At 32.8% G+C, this 13,032-nt stretch overlaps 1 protein-coding gene across 1 annotated transcript in view; it reads right to left on the reverse strand.

Moving 5' to 3' along the window:
• Positions 1-12,661: 12,661 nt before the first annotated feature.
• LIN7A (lin-7 homolog A, crumbs cell polarity complex component) overlaps positions 12,662-13,032 on the reverse strand; it is a 184,948-nt gene continuing 184,577 nt past the window's right edge. The window contains exon 6 of the mRNA XM_074270863.1: positions 12,662-12,825. The gene's annotated coding sequence lies outside the window, so the exon portion shown is untranslated. The remainder of the gene's footprint in view (positions 12,826-13,032) is intronic.

A 13,032-nucleotide genomic window follows, 5' to 3' on the forward strand; every position in this document is an offset into this window, starting at 1 on the left:
GCTGGTGCTGCTGATTGACTTCTGGTGCTGGCTAGACATGGCCAGGTGCTGCATTATTTTGGGGTTCAGAGGCTCATTCTTTGCCTTTTGTATTTGCTTTGGATGTCTCACAGTTAATCTGCTGATCCATTGGCTTGTAACCAGGACAGAGTAGCATAAGAGTCTCCCAGTAGATTCCCTGGTGAGCAGAGACTACAAGGTTCTGGCTCCCTGCACATATTGGATCTACCCTCGGCCTCATCCCCTTCTGCCCAATTGAAACAGACCCTTTCTGAAGTTCTTCCAAAGTATCTTCTCCTGCAAATTCATTATACTCCAAATATTTGTGGGTGCTGTCACTCCAAAACCAGTTCAGAGGCTTGATGTGGTGTTGATCTAAGGGACATTAGGGGAAGAGCAGATAAAGATGTGTCTACTTTCTGCCTTTGTGGCTTTGACCCTTATTTATAGACTTTTAAAACCAATCTTATACACCTTTTAGTAGAACAGCAACCCAAGAGACTGGTATGTAACAAATAAAAGAATATATGGTAATTCCAATTCCCATAAGTAAGATTACCTTTTCCAGACTGGTCATTCTTATTTTATATTATTTCAATTTTGCATGTACACTGCAGTGGCACTATGTTCTTATACTATATGCATGGAACTAATTTTTCTTGTTCCTTTTTCGACATTTATAAATGCCTTTAGGTGCTTGGATTTGATTTGATTTTTTTGAACGGTGATATAAACATTCTTGCTAAAAATGAACCCAGGAGATATTAAAAAGCTACAGTTAAATGGAAGAATAGTTTCTTTTATTTTTTTAGAGATTAAAAAAACACAAATAAGGGAAGCTTGTCTTCTTGTACTTCCAAAAGCAAAAAGGAAAACCATATCATGACATTTTTGGTCATCTTGCCTTGTGGTGCTCCATGATGAAGACAATACACTACCATGAAATTAAATCCAAAATTATGTTCCAATAAAGGATTCAGAAAATTAATAATTAGAGAAAATATACATTACTTGACAAGATCTATCAAATAAAATCCCAACATTTGCCTTTGACATAGGCATGTACCATTTGGGACTTTCAGTGTGAGGATAGAATGGTAAAAACTATGGTGAAAATTTGATTTGATATCAAGAAAAATAAAAGGCTTTTAGACACAGCTCAAGTCATGTTAAATTAAGAAGCATTTATTAAGTAGAGACTGTGTGTCAGGCATTGTACTAAACCCAAAATACATAGGAGGGTGAAAACAGTTCCTTACTTCCAGGAAGCCTTGTAACTGTCTAGCATAAATAATTATATTCAAAGAGAGAAATGGAAAGCATTTAAGTAAAACAAAAAATGGGGGAAGAATAATAGTAATGTAAGGATATTGATTCTGTTTCCATTTTTAAAGAAATTTAATTGATGGTAATTTGAGGAAGTTAAATAAATCCAGAAACTGCCATTATTATTTTTAAGAAAAGCATTTGACTCAATAAATCAAGATAGAGTTTTAAAGGCTTTCTATGTGTAAGATATTTCTCACACTCATGTTAATAAGATGGTGCAAAAGCACCCATAGAAATTATATCAATTAAGTGCTGATCATTAATGTCAATTGAAGTATAAAACTAGAGATCTATGCATGTATAGTGATATTGTCATCATGAAGGATATCCCAAGGAAGGTATAATCTGAAGTCTTTTGTATTAATGGAAAATTTTATTAAGTGTTCTTAGTCACATATGTACTGAGCCTTTGAACAGTTTATAAACCAACTATGTAAAATCCATAATTACTAAGGAAATTGGTTTCACCATCCATTTGGAGAAAGTATGGAAGAAAAGTGTATTTTGCCTAGCTTTTGACATGTAGCCAGTTGGAAAGTCTACTAAATAAGTGGAAAATGGGGGAGAAATATTGCTACAAAGTCAAAAAATGGGGTTCAAAGTCTACCTGATGTTACCACCTGTAGGAACTTTGAGCTCTACTCTTAGGCATCTATGATCCCATCAGTGTATGTATGTGTGTGTGTGTGTGTGTGTGTGTGTGTGTGTGTGTGTGTGTGTGTTGGACATAAATTGTAAATGGAACTGGGTCCAAGTAAAACTAATGTCAGATAACATTTGGGAAAATAATCAGTGCTTCCAAATGATCCAAACCTCCTCATTTTTTTCTTTTTTTTTAAAATTATTTTATTGATATTGTTTCTTTTTATGAAGGTAGAAGCCTTCATTTGCTAGAATAACTTTTCCTCTATCCTCATCCAAAAAGTTATAGAACCAAGAATAAAAAAGAGAAAAGAGACAGTTCAATAAAATAAATACATATGTTAATTCTGACAAGATATGTAATAATTCATTTTTATATATTCCCAACTCTACAAATAAGGGAGATGTGCTCCCATAATTTCAGAGTTTGGTTTATTTTCTTTTAATAATTGTTTTATTATTGTTGTTGAAGTCATTGTGTATATTTTTCCTTGTTTTGTTTACTTCATTTTATTTCAATTCAAATAACACTTCCCATGATTCCATCTTTTTCATTTCTAATACCACAGTAATATTCCATTATTTTCACATACCACAATTGCTTAAACAGTTTTCAAAGGTGAGGAACTTTGTTTCCAGATTTTTTTCTATGACAAAAAAGTTGCTATCAACATTTTAATATATTTTGGACTTATCACTAATCTTCTTGGGATATATATATATATATATATATATATATATATATATATATATATATATATATATATATATATATATGTATATGCCTAATGGTGGTTTCTCTATATTAATGATTATGTAAATTTTACTTTCTTCCCATAATTCCAAATTACCTTCCAGACAGATCCTCCAGCAGAACATGAGTTTGCCTGCTTTTCACATATTGTCTAAAAGTATTTTCACCATTTTTAATTTAATAGTTTTCTCTATAAGGAAGCTCAAAACACATACTCAAAGTCAAAGCTCCTACAACCAAACTCTTTAAGAAAAATAAGAATTGGGGTCAGGTCATGGAAGAGCTCAAAAGGGATTTTGAAAATCAAGTAAAAGGAAAAGAGGAAAAAATAGAAAAATAATTTAGAATAATGCAAAAGGAAATACAAAAAGCTAATGAAGAGAAGAATGCCTTAAAAAGCAAAATTAGCCACTTGGGAAAGGAGGAACCAAATCTCACTGAGGAAAGTAGTAATTCCTTAAAAATTAAAATTGAGCAAATGGAAGATAATGACTTTATGAGAAATTAAAAAATAATAAAACAGAACAAAAAAATAAAAGAACAGGGAAGATGTGAAATATATCATTGGAAAAATCACTGATATAAAAAATAGATCAAAGAGAGATAATTTAAAAAATTATTGGTCTACCTGAAAATCATGATCAAAAAAAGGTCCTAGATATTATATTTCTAGAAAGTATCAAGAAAAATTGTCCTGATATACATCATCTTTCAAGAAAGTATCAAGGAAAATTGTCCTCATATTCAAGAAGCAGAGGGTAAAATAAAAATTGAACGAATGCACCAAGCACCTCTTGAAAGAGTTCCCAAAATGAAAACTCCTAGGAATATTACAGTCAAATTTTGGAGCTCCCAGATCAAGAGGAAAATATTGCAAGCACCCCAAAAGGAACAATTCAAGTATAGTGGAACCACAGTCAGGATAAGAAAAGATTTAGCAGCTTCTATTTTAAAAGACTGGAGGGCTTTGAATATGATATTCAGGAGAGCACTAGAACTAGGATTACAACCAAGAATCACCTACTCAGAAAAACTAAGTATAATTCTGAGGTAGACATTCAATGAAATAGAGGATTTTCCAACATTCATGATGTAGCTGAATGGAAAGTTGATTTTCAAATACAAGGCACAAAAGAAGCATAAGGAAATAATCAGGAAAGTGATATCATAGACTTTAATTTATCTTTTTACATTCCTTCACGGGAGGATATTTGTAACTTACTAGAACTTTCTCATTATGATGACAGTTTGAAGAAATATACACAGAAGATATTTGTATGAGTTGAATATATAGGGATAATATCTTTTAAAATGATGAAATTAAGGAGAGGAATATACTGGGAGAAAGGGAAAGGAAAAAGGGGATTGGTTTTAATTATCTGCATAAAAAGAGGGAAGAAAAAGCTTTCACAGTGATGGGGAAGAGAATTAGAAGGTGAGTGAGTGAATCCTATTCTCATAAGAATTGGCTCAAAAATAAAATAACATACACACTCAATATGAGTATAGAAATTTATCTTACCCTTCTGGATAATAGGAGGGGAATGGGATACAGGAAGGAGGGAGAGGGAATTTGGCAGAGGGAATGATTAATAACAAAACACTTTTGAGTTGAGTGAAAGGACAGAGCAAATAGAATAAATGGAGGAAAATACAGTTAGCAATAGTAAATATAAAAAATAATTTTGAAGCAAGTTTCTTTGATAAGGTTTATTTCTCCAATACAGAAGGAACTGAGAAAAAATTATAAAAAATAAGAGCCATGCCCCAATTGATAAATGGTCAAAAGATATGATCTATGTCTAAAGGGCTATAAACTCTTATATATCCTTTGATGTAACAATTCCACTATTAGACAGAAAGATCAAAAGAGTTTTTAAAGCTGGGAGGAAAAGGACTATACATACAAAAAATGTTTGTAACAGCTTTCTTCTTAAGGGATGCCCATCAATTGGGGAATTGCTGAATAAATTGTGGTGGCTAATTGTCACAGAATAATATTGTTCTATGAGAAGTGATGAGCAAAATGCTCTTGGAGAAAAAATCCTATAAAGTCCTTCATGAACCGAAACAAACTGAAATGTACTACATACAAAATAATAGCAATGTTCTGGGATAACCAGCTGTAAATGACTGCTATTCTCAGCAGGACAATGATGCACAATTATTCTGATGGGCTTATGATGAAAAAAATCATATCCAAACCCAGGGAAGAAATTTATTGTTTCTGAATACAGATTGAATCATACTCTCTTAAAAAAACAAAAACAAAAACAAACACAAAAAATACCTTTATTTTTCTTGAGTGTTTCTTTTTATTGAGATGAGAGATCTAGGTTTTCATTTAAAAGATGACTTTTATGAAAATGTTTGAGTGTAACTGTAGCGGCCAGAACTCTAAAAGGGTGTACTTGAATCTAAGACAGCAGGATGCTTGTAGTTAAGTACCTACTTGATGGGAGATGGTGGTTCTCTAAGCACATACTTGATGTAATGTAATGATATGGTCAATCTAGTTGGCATATACTTAAGTCAATGTGGTGATGATGATGTTCTACAGCATGCCCAGTGTGGTGTGGCAATGTAGTCGTGTAGAGATATTTAAGGGGAGTCCCAGGGACAGAGGGCTGTCTCTCAGCTGCAGCTTTTAGCAGCAGCTCTCAGCCACAGAAGACTTCAAACTCCAGTCTCCAGACTCCATCTTGGACCAGTCACGTGGTGACTCTCCTGTCTCCTTCACTTCTCCACACTAATACCAAAGACTTTGCCTGATCCTCTAGGGAGCTAAGCACAGACATTATACATAACTTCACATGTAATTTCTTAATGGAGAGAGGGTGGGGTGGGGATAAGGAAGAGAATATGGAACTCAAAATTAAAAAAAAAAAAAAAATATATATATATATATATATATATATATATATATATATATATATATATATATATAAATTGTTTTAAATATACCTGGGGAAAATATAAAATAAATAAATAAATAAATAATGTATATATATAGATATGTATATATGTATATATATACACACACACACATATATATACATATATATATATATATATATATATGTATATATGTATACACACACACACACGTAACCAGAAAAAAAAGAGTGGCTTGTCTATAGCAAAAGTAAGTAAGTGTTCACTGGATACTGTGTACTATATTGGTATTCAGCAAGTGGAAGAATAAATGGAAAACGTTTACAATGTTGAATGGACTTCGCATTGTAGATTTGTAGAAGGACTTTCATAGAAGGCAAACAGAATTAACACATATTGCTGGATCTCAAGCTGCAACATTGAAGGGATTACCAATTATAATTGAGATTAAAAACTACACTGGAGAATACTAGAGAGTATGTGAATTTAAGTCATGTGGAAAGTCATAGAAGCAGGGAGGTATGAATAACCAAGACTTTGCATTAATAAGCTCAACTCAATTTAAAATCCAGGCACATTTAATACCAGAAAGTTCCTTTAAATTCAGCTCCTAAAGCAATCTAAAGTCACTTTTTGATAATAAAGACACCATTCACAGTTGTATGTCTAGTATTTTATATTTCCCAGCAGAATGATACCACTTTGGTCAAGTTGGAATGCTGCATTACATTTTGCAGTTCTTAAAAATGATGAAAATTGTGAGAATACATGATGGGCATGCAATGGAAGGACAACATTACAAATGTCATATTATATCACATAAATTTAAAATACCATTGGGTTTTACCATACACTGTATTTCTAGAATAAGTCCTTTGTAGCAAGAACTTTATTCTTCCATATGTTATAGCACCAAGTAAACACAATGGTTTTTTTCCAAGAAATAATATTGAAAAAGCATAAAACATTTATATATCAGAAAGCTTTCTGGATTCCAAATTTTTATCCATGCATCTTAAATATTTTTCATGGGAATCAATATAGCAGATCTAGAATTGGAAAAGAACTTAAAGATCATCTAGTTCAAAGCTTCTTAAACTGCTTAAACCCCATATGGAGTTATGTAATATCTGGGATAGAATAAAATTTCTCAGGTGAAAAGGAGTTACAAGTGGGAAAAGTTTAAGAACCCATGACAAATTCAAATAGATATGGGAGCCACTGAAATGTATATATTTTTCCAATTACACTTTAATTTGTTGAGGCTGTGTTCACAAGTACTCCTAAGACATATAGCCTGCAGTTTAATTCTGATAAGTCTAATTCTCTCATTTTACAGATAAACTGAGACCCAGAGAAGCTATTTGAGTTGCCCAAGTCAGAAGTTCACTCGGATACTGTGACTCAATGTTCACCACACTTTTCTTTGCATATATTCCCTCTCATAAGACACACAACTTCATGACTTGACTTAATTCAGTTTCTGCCATTGACTGCTTTCCTCTATTTCTAATACAATAGTTGTGTCAAATATTGAGTATTAAACTAATGCCTTGGATTTCTAGCATGCTTTATGCTTTCAAATAATTCCCCCATCCCCACATATATTATCTCAACTATTAGGGTGATTAGAGATGACAGTATTGAGTGATCCCTTCCATTTGGAAATTATTGAAGTATTATTGTTCATCCTTGTTTTTGAAGAGGACCAGTGACATCTTGGGGGGGGGGGGTGATGTCTTGACTTGTACATGAATTGGATTTTAATGAGGCAGAGTTACAGGAAGTTCTCAGCTTCATTCTCTCTTTCAGAGCCAGTAAGTTCAATGGCAAGATGGATCATAACAAACTACTGAGGTAAGTTCTTATACCAGTTGCATAATTGAGCTCATATATATCTTTGAAGGAAGTATTCAGAGGTTTCCTTAGTTCCCTAGGTAAGAAGCAAGGGGACTCATGTAGAGTCTCAGCCATATTTATCTGGGTCTTAATAGCCACTTGGTGAGTCACTACCTAAATAACAAGATGAATTTCTTCATATAATTCAAATTTGAGAACACCATGAAGAAATCAGACAAAGAGCTGGGGGAAGAATAAGGAAATAGCTTTATGGAACATATTTAATTATTTGAGAGATTATTTGAGAGAAGAGGGAGGTAGAAGTGAATTTAAAAAGTGTGTTGTAAAGACCAGTGGTGCTACTGGAACTGATGTAAGCATTTTTTCTAAAGAGATTTCTTTTTACATGATTTTAAAAGAAAAGACTAAATTATTTAAAAATACATGTAAATTGAATCTTTTGTGTAGCTTACTGATGCAAAACACTGAGAATAAATTAGGATCAAGAAAAGCTCCATTTCTTGAAGATTAAAACTCATCTCACTTAGTGGTTTATTAACCTAAAAGGCTTATGCAAGGCTCTTCAAATTTTGTGGTCAGTTGATCAAAATCAAAGTTTTCTAACTCACTCTCAATAATTTTATTTGACAAGTACTTGAATAGACTTTCAGTGGCACAGTAGATAGAAAATTGGATTTGGAATATTGAATCACATGTTAAGACCTGAAAGGGATATCAGAGATCCCACCTCTTTATTTTTACAAATCAAGGAACTGAGGTCCAAAGAGATTAAATATTTGTCAAAGGCTGCATGGGTAGTGGAATGGTAGAGCCATCATTCGAACCCAAGTCCTCTGACTTCGAGGCTAGGGCTTATACAATTGACCCACTTAAATTTTTAAATTTGAAATCTTTTTCCAACACAGTATTTATATGACCATGAGTAACTTAACCTTTCTGAATCTTGTTTTCTCATGTGCCAAGTAAGGATAAGATGATTCTTACCTCAATATAATTATGAAGAAAGTGCTTTGGAAGATTTAAAAGGCTAGAGAAATATGAGCAATTATCAATGCCACATAATTATCATCTATTATTTTTGTTGTGAGGAAATTCAAAAGAAACATTTAATCTATCAGCACCAGCACTGTTTGGAGGTGAAGAACAGAAAGATTAAAATGAGCATGCCAAAAGTCTTAGTGCCATCTTTAAAGTTTTTAGAGCTTAAAAATGTACTAATTGTGTGTGTTTTGGGGGAAGGGGTGAAGAAGAACATTCAAGAATCTATGTTTTTTCTCGATGTAGATAATCTTTATGCTGATATGGATTGCAATCCCATCCATGCTGTGAAGAGAAATGTCAGTATTTACCTTGGAACTAGTGAACCAAATATGTTACTGGTCTAAGGCAAATTTCTCAAATCTGCTCTGGAACGAAGGCTTATCTAGTTTGTCTAGGGTAAAGGGAATTCCTAAGGAGTATCCTCTTGATCTGTACAAGTCAAACCTCTCGTTTGTAATTTTTCCTGGGACTGGTCCCATTCATGGTTACAATTAAATATCTAGGTTGAAAAGTTTTCAAAAAGTCAGTCTGTTTTCCATACATTTCTAAATAACTTTGCATCTTCAGATAGCATAAACATTTTAATATACAGGTACTATAAAGACATAGCTGAATAAGTTAATCATAGATCTGGAATTCAAATGAAGTCATAGGTCATCTAGTCCAACTCTCATAAAGAAAAGGAAAATGAGTCACAGGGTAGTTAATTATGTTGCCAAAGTTCAAACAGGCAGTGAGAATTAGAAGCAGGATTTAGACTCAGGTCCTCTCATTTTAAATCCAGTGCTTTTTCCATATCACCATAAAATAGATAGAATCAATTGTGTCATAGTTGAAAACTACATTTGAAAATTGGTGTAATACCTCTTCATTCTAAGAGAGAGAACTAAATCCATAAAAAGCCCATAAATATTAGATTTTGAAATTTAAGTCTTAGAATTGTCTTAAAAGATAGTGGTGATTTGTGCAACTAGAGAGCTCTTTATTGATTATATGATTGAGGGAACTCAAAAGACTGTTTTTCTTTCTAAAGTCAATTGTGAATTAAATTCATTATCTCTTTTCCAGAAAGTGTCTTTCAAACAGCAACAAAATCAAAATATAAATACTCCACTGAAAAGCTCAGATTGTCTGTTTCTTGTAGCTTATATCATAACTTTACAATTAAGGGAACCAAACCATTAAATACCAAGTATCATCAACCTGTGCAAGATGAAGAGCTCAATTTTAAATTGTTATCGATAGAAGGTCATGTTACTTTAACAAAGTGAATATTCCTAGTTCATGTATAATACAAGATACTGGTAGGTTTATTAATATCATTTTAGATAATCCAAAGAAAATATTCTTGCTGATCATAGCATTGATACAATTTGGAACAGCAAAACTTCCTTCTTCTCATAGTAGTTAGATAAGATCTAAAAGAGTTACACACAGCAACAGAATATCCAGCTTCAACCATTCCTTTGGCAGAGAAATCAACTAATTAAGGAGAAATGGTACTTTTGGCAACTCTTGAAAGTAGTTCTATTTGCTAAAGATTAGAAATTTATATATATACACGGAGAGAGAGAGAGAGAGAGAGAGAGAGAGAGAGAGAGAGAGAGAGAGAGAGAGAGAGAGAGAGATGATTTTTCAGTATACATAATATGATTTAGCAGTGATTCATTATAGTGACCCTGTCCAAGTCACTGCCCCTTATCTCCACCTCAGTTTTCTTATTTGCAAAATAAAGGAGCTAGACCAAATGACCTCCATGAAACTATCCAGCTTTATACATTATATATATATATATATATTATTATGTTTCCAACACACAGGGAAATCATATACCTGACATTAGCTTAGGAAAATCCTTCTTTAGCAACATGTAAAATAGCAATCCTTTTGTATGAATGTAAAATCACACAGTGATTTAATATTCAGACAACATTTATGGTCAAATAAAGGTATCCTATTTTCTGCATTAGTTTGAACTGTCACATTAGAATTGAATGTCTGTTGGGCCTGGTTACTTTGCTCATTGCCCTGAGGTCTCCTCGCCCTGTCACCCGAAGATGGGCTTTCCTCTGTAGAGAAGTCAGAGGTCACCCTGTCCTTTCCATCACTAGCTGGCCACAGTGCATGACTTGTTCCCCCAACTCCATTTGCAGAAGCCTGGGAACATTATCTGGGTTTTCAATTGAATAAAAAAAATAAGACAAAAAAAAAAAAAAAAGAATTGAATGTTGAAACTTGTAAAGGTATTGAAGAAGCCACTTTCTCTCTTATAAAAGACCAGTGACTTTCATAAAGGAGAATTACACTCAATTGTATTGAGATTTTTCTGTGTAATAACTAATAATCTGCTTAAAAAGTAAAAATGGTCTTCTGTAAACTTAGCAAATATCATCTAAGAATTTCCTTCATTGTCTTCTTTCTCTTTTCATTTCTGCTAACTACAGAGCACTGAGAGCTCATACTTCAGTCCTTTCAAGTTCAGAGAGAATTGATTTGACAAAGTTGGCATTTAGTTACCTCAGCATGGCACTGTCAAAAGTGGCTGATGGTCTGCTCTCCAGATTCTCTGCCTTTCAGTGGGCTTGTGCTCTCTGTTGTTGAAATAATTATCACTGTTGAAGATGCCAAAGCCTAACCTGCTATTACAATAGTAAATCTTTTTCTAAGACTTGGAAGGGATGTTGAAAAATGACATCATGCACAATAGCTCCATTTTCTGAGAATAAGTCTGGTGTGTGATAGCTGTTTCATGTTTCTTAATTACAAAATTTTTATGGAACATTTCTTATTTTGGTTAATAAACCTCGGTGAAATTATCCTGTTATTTGGATAATAATATTTCCTTTTCTACGTGGTGAAGGAAAATCCATTGTATGACTCCCTCTTTTTTTTTCCCTCAGTCAAATCTTATGTGTCCTCTTGAACTGTTATATTGTACTAATTGTTAACTGGTTAAATATTTTTTGTTGAAATATTCATAGAATTTGGAATCCTTTCACCCTGGAAGAAATAGTATCTATTTAGACTTTAGAACATATAAACCTATTGTTTCTTAATCCTAATTTTTAAGAAAAATGATCATTTTTTCAATCTTCTAATCTCAGTAATATCCACTTAACAATCTTTGGGAAGATAACCATTGCAGCTTTGTATAACATATTATTTGTGTGTATGTATATTAATGTATATACATATTTATATAGTTACATATATTATAATTTAGCTTATAAAAGTCCAAGATTTGTTATCAAATAGATTGCTAAAACAGGATGACAGTGTAAATAGAAACACTTTACATTTTTCCAGAGTTTGTTAACCATAAAATATAAAAATTAAAAATACAGAAAGCTGGGTTATATCTATCATGTGTTCAATGAAGCTGGGTCTTTTTTGTAGTATTCTCTTACCAGATTTTGAATATATATAGTAAGAAAAGACCATAAATCTGTAACAAATACAATCTGACAATATATATCTTATGGCATTAAATATACATTATATTCAGTTAGATCTCAGAATAGTAGTTACAAGCAATACCTAAGTTTAAAAATACAGTACTAGAGTTCTCTACCCTTGCTGCTAAGAAAGCAAAAGGTGATCTAAAATTGCCCCATTCTATTAATTAATGCATAATAAAATTCATGGAAACACCAAGAATAAAAAGCCAATTGCTTCTACAACTTGAATACAGTATAAATATAGTATAATAACTTGCTATTTTTTTCAGAAAAAAAGTTTTGCATTTGTTATAAACTGGAAGTCCAATTCAAATAATTCTACAATATGTATATAGTATAGGGCATGAGGATGATAATGTCAAAGAGAAGTGTTTGTCTTAAATGGCAAATCCTTGAACTGATGCAGTTTGATCTATGGACTAATAAGGGGTGTATTAATCTCTGGAAAAAAAACTTTAAGCCAAAGACTCACTCCATCCCTGGCCCTAGGAAAGTATTTAAAAGCCACAGATTTTTTTTCTTCCTAGAATGTTAAAGTCTGCAGGTGTAGTCAACAGCATATGGAGAAGCCTTCATTTTTACACATAGAGAACTCCCAGGGCTATGAATGGAAGAGTTGTGCGTATAAAGTGCACATGATTGGCAGGGGGTCAGGCCCAGAGAAAGAAGGTATAGAGTTGTCTTGGTAAAGAATTTAATTAACAGTGTTTATTCATAGCTTCTTTCTTGACAGGTATGATTATTGGTGCTTTCTTTGCCTTTCATCAGTTGCTGTAACCCTGAAGCACAGATCCAACTCTACATGATGGCCAGATCACTGGATCTAAATTTTTTCTTCTCAGTGACCTAAAGGGAAGAAAAAAAAAAAAAAAAACAATTTGAGAGAAATGAGCTATTTCTCTCTTCCATTGACTAAAATATGCTCAGACTATCCACAAAGACACATTCATTTACATTTTTTTTCATTCAGGCACACAGTTTCTAGGTGTGAAAGGGGTGTTGGATATCTGTGAGAGCAATATTTTGAATGAACAATGGAAAAGCAGCACTCAT

This window comes from Sminthopsis crassicaudata, chromosome 5 (genome assembly GCF_048593235.1).
Source record: "Sminthopsis crassicaudata isolate SCR6 chromosome 5, ASM4859323v1, whole genome shotgun sequence".
Lineage (NCBI taxonomy): Eukaryota > Metazoa > Chordata > Mammalia > Dasyuromorphia > Dasyuridae > Sminthopsis > Sminthopsis crassicaudata.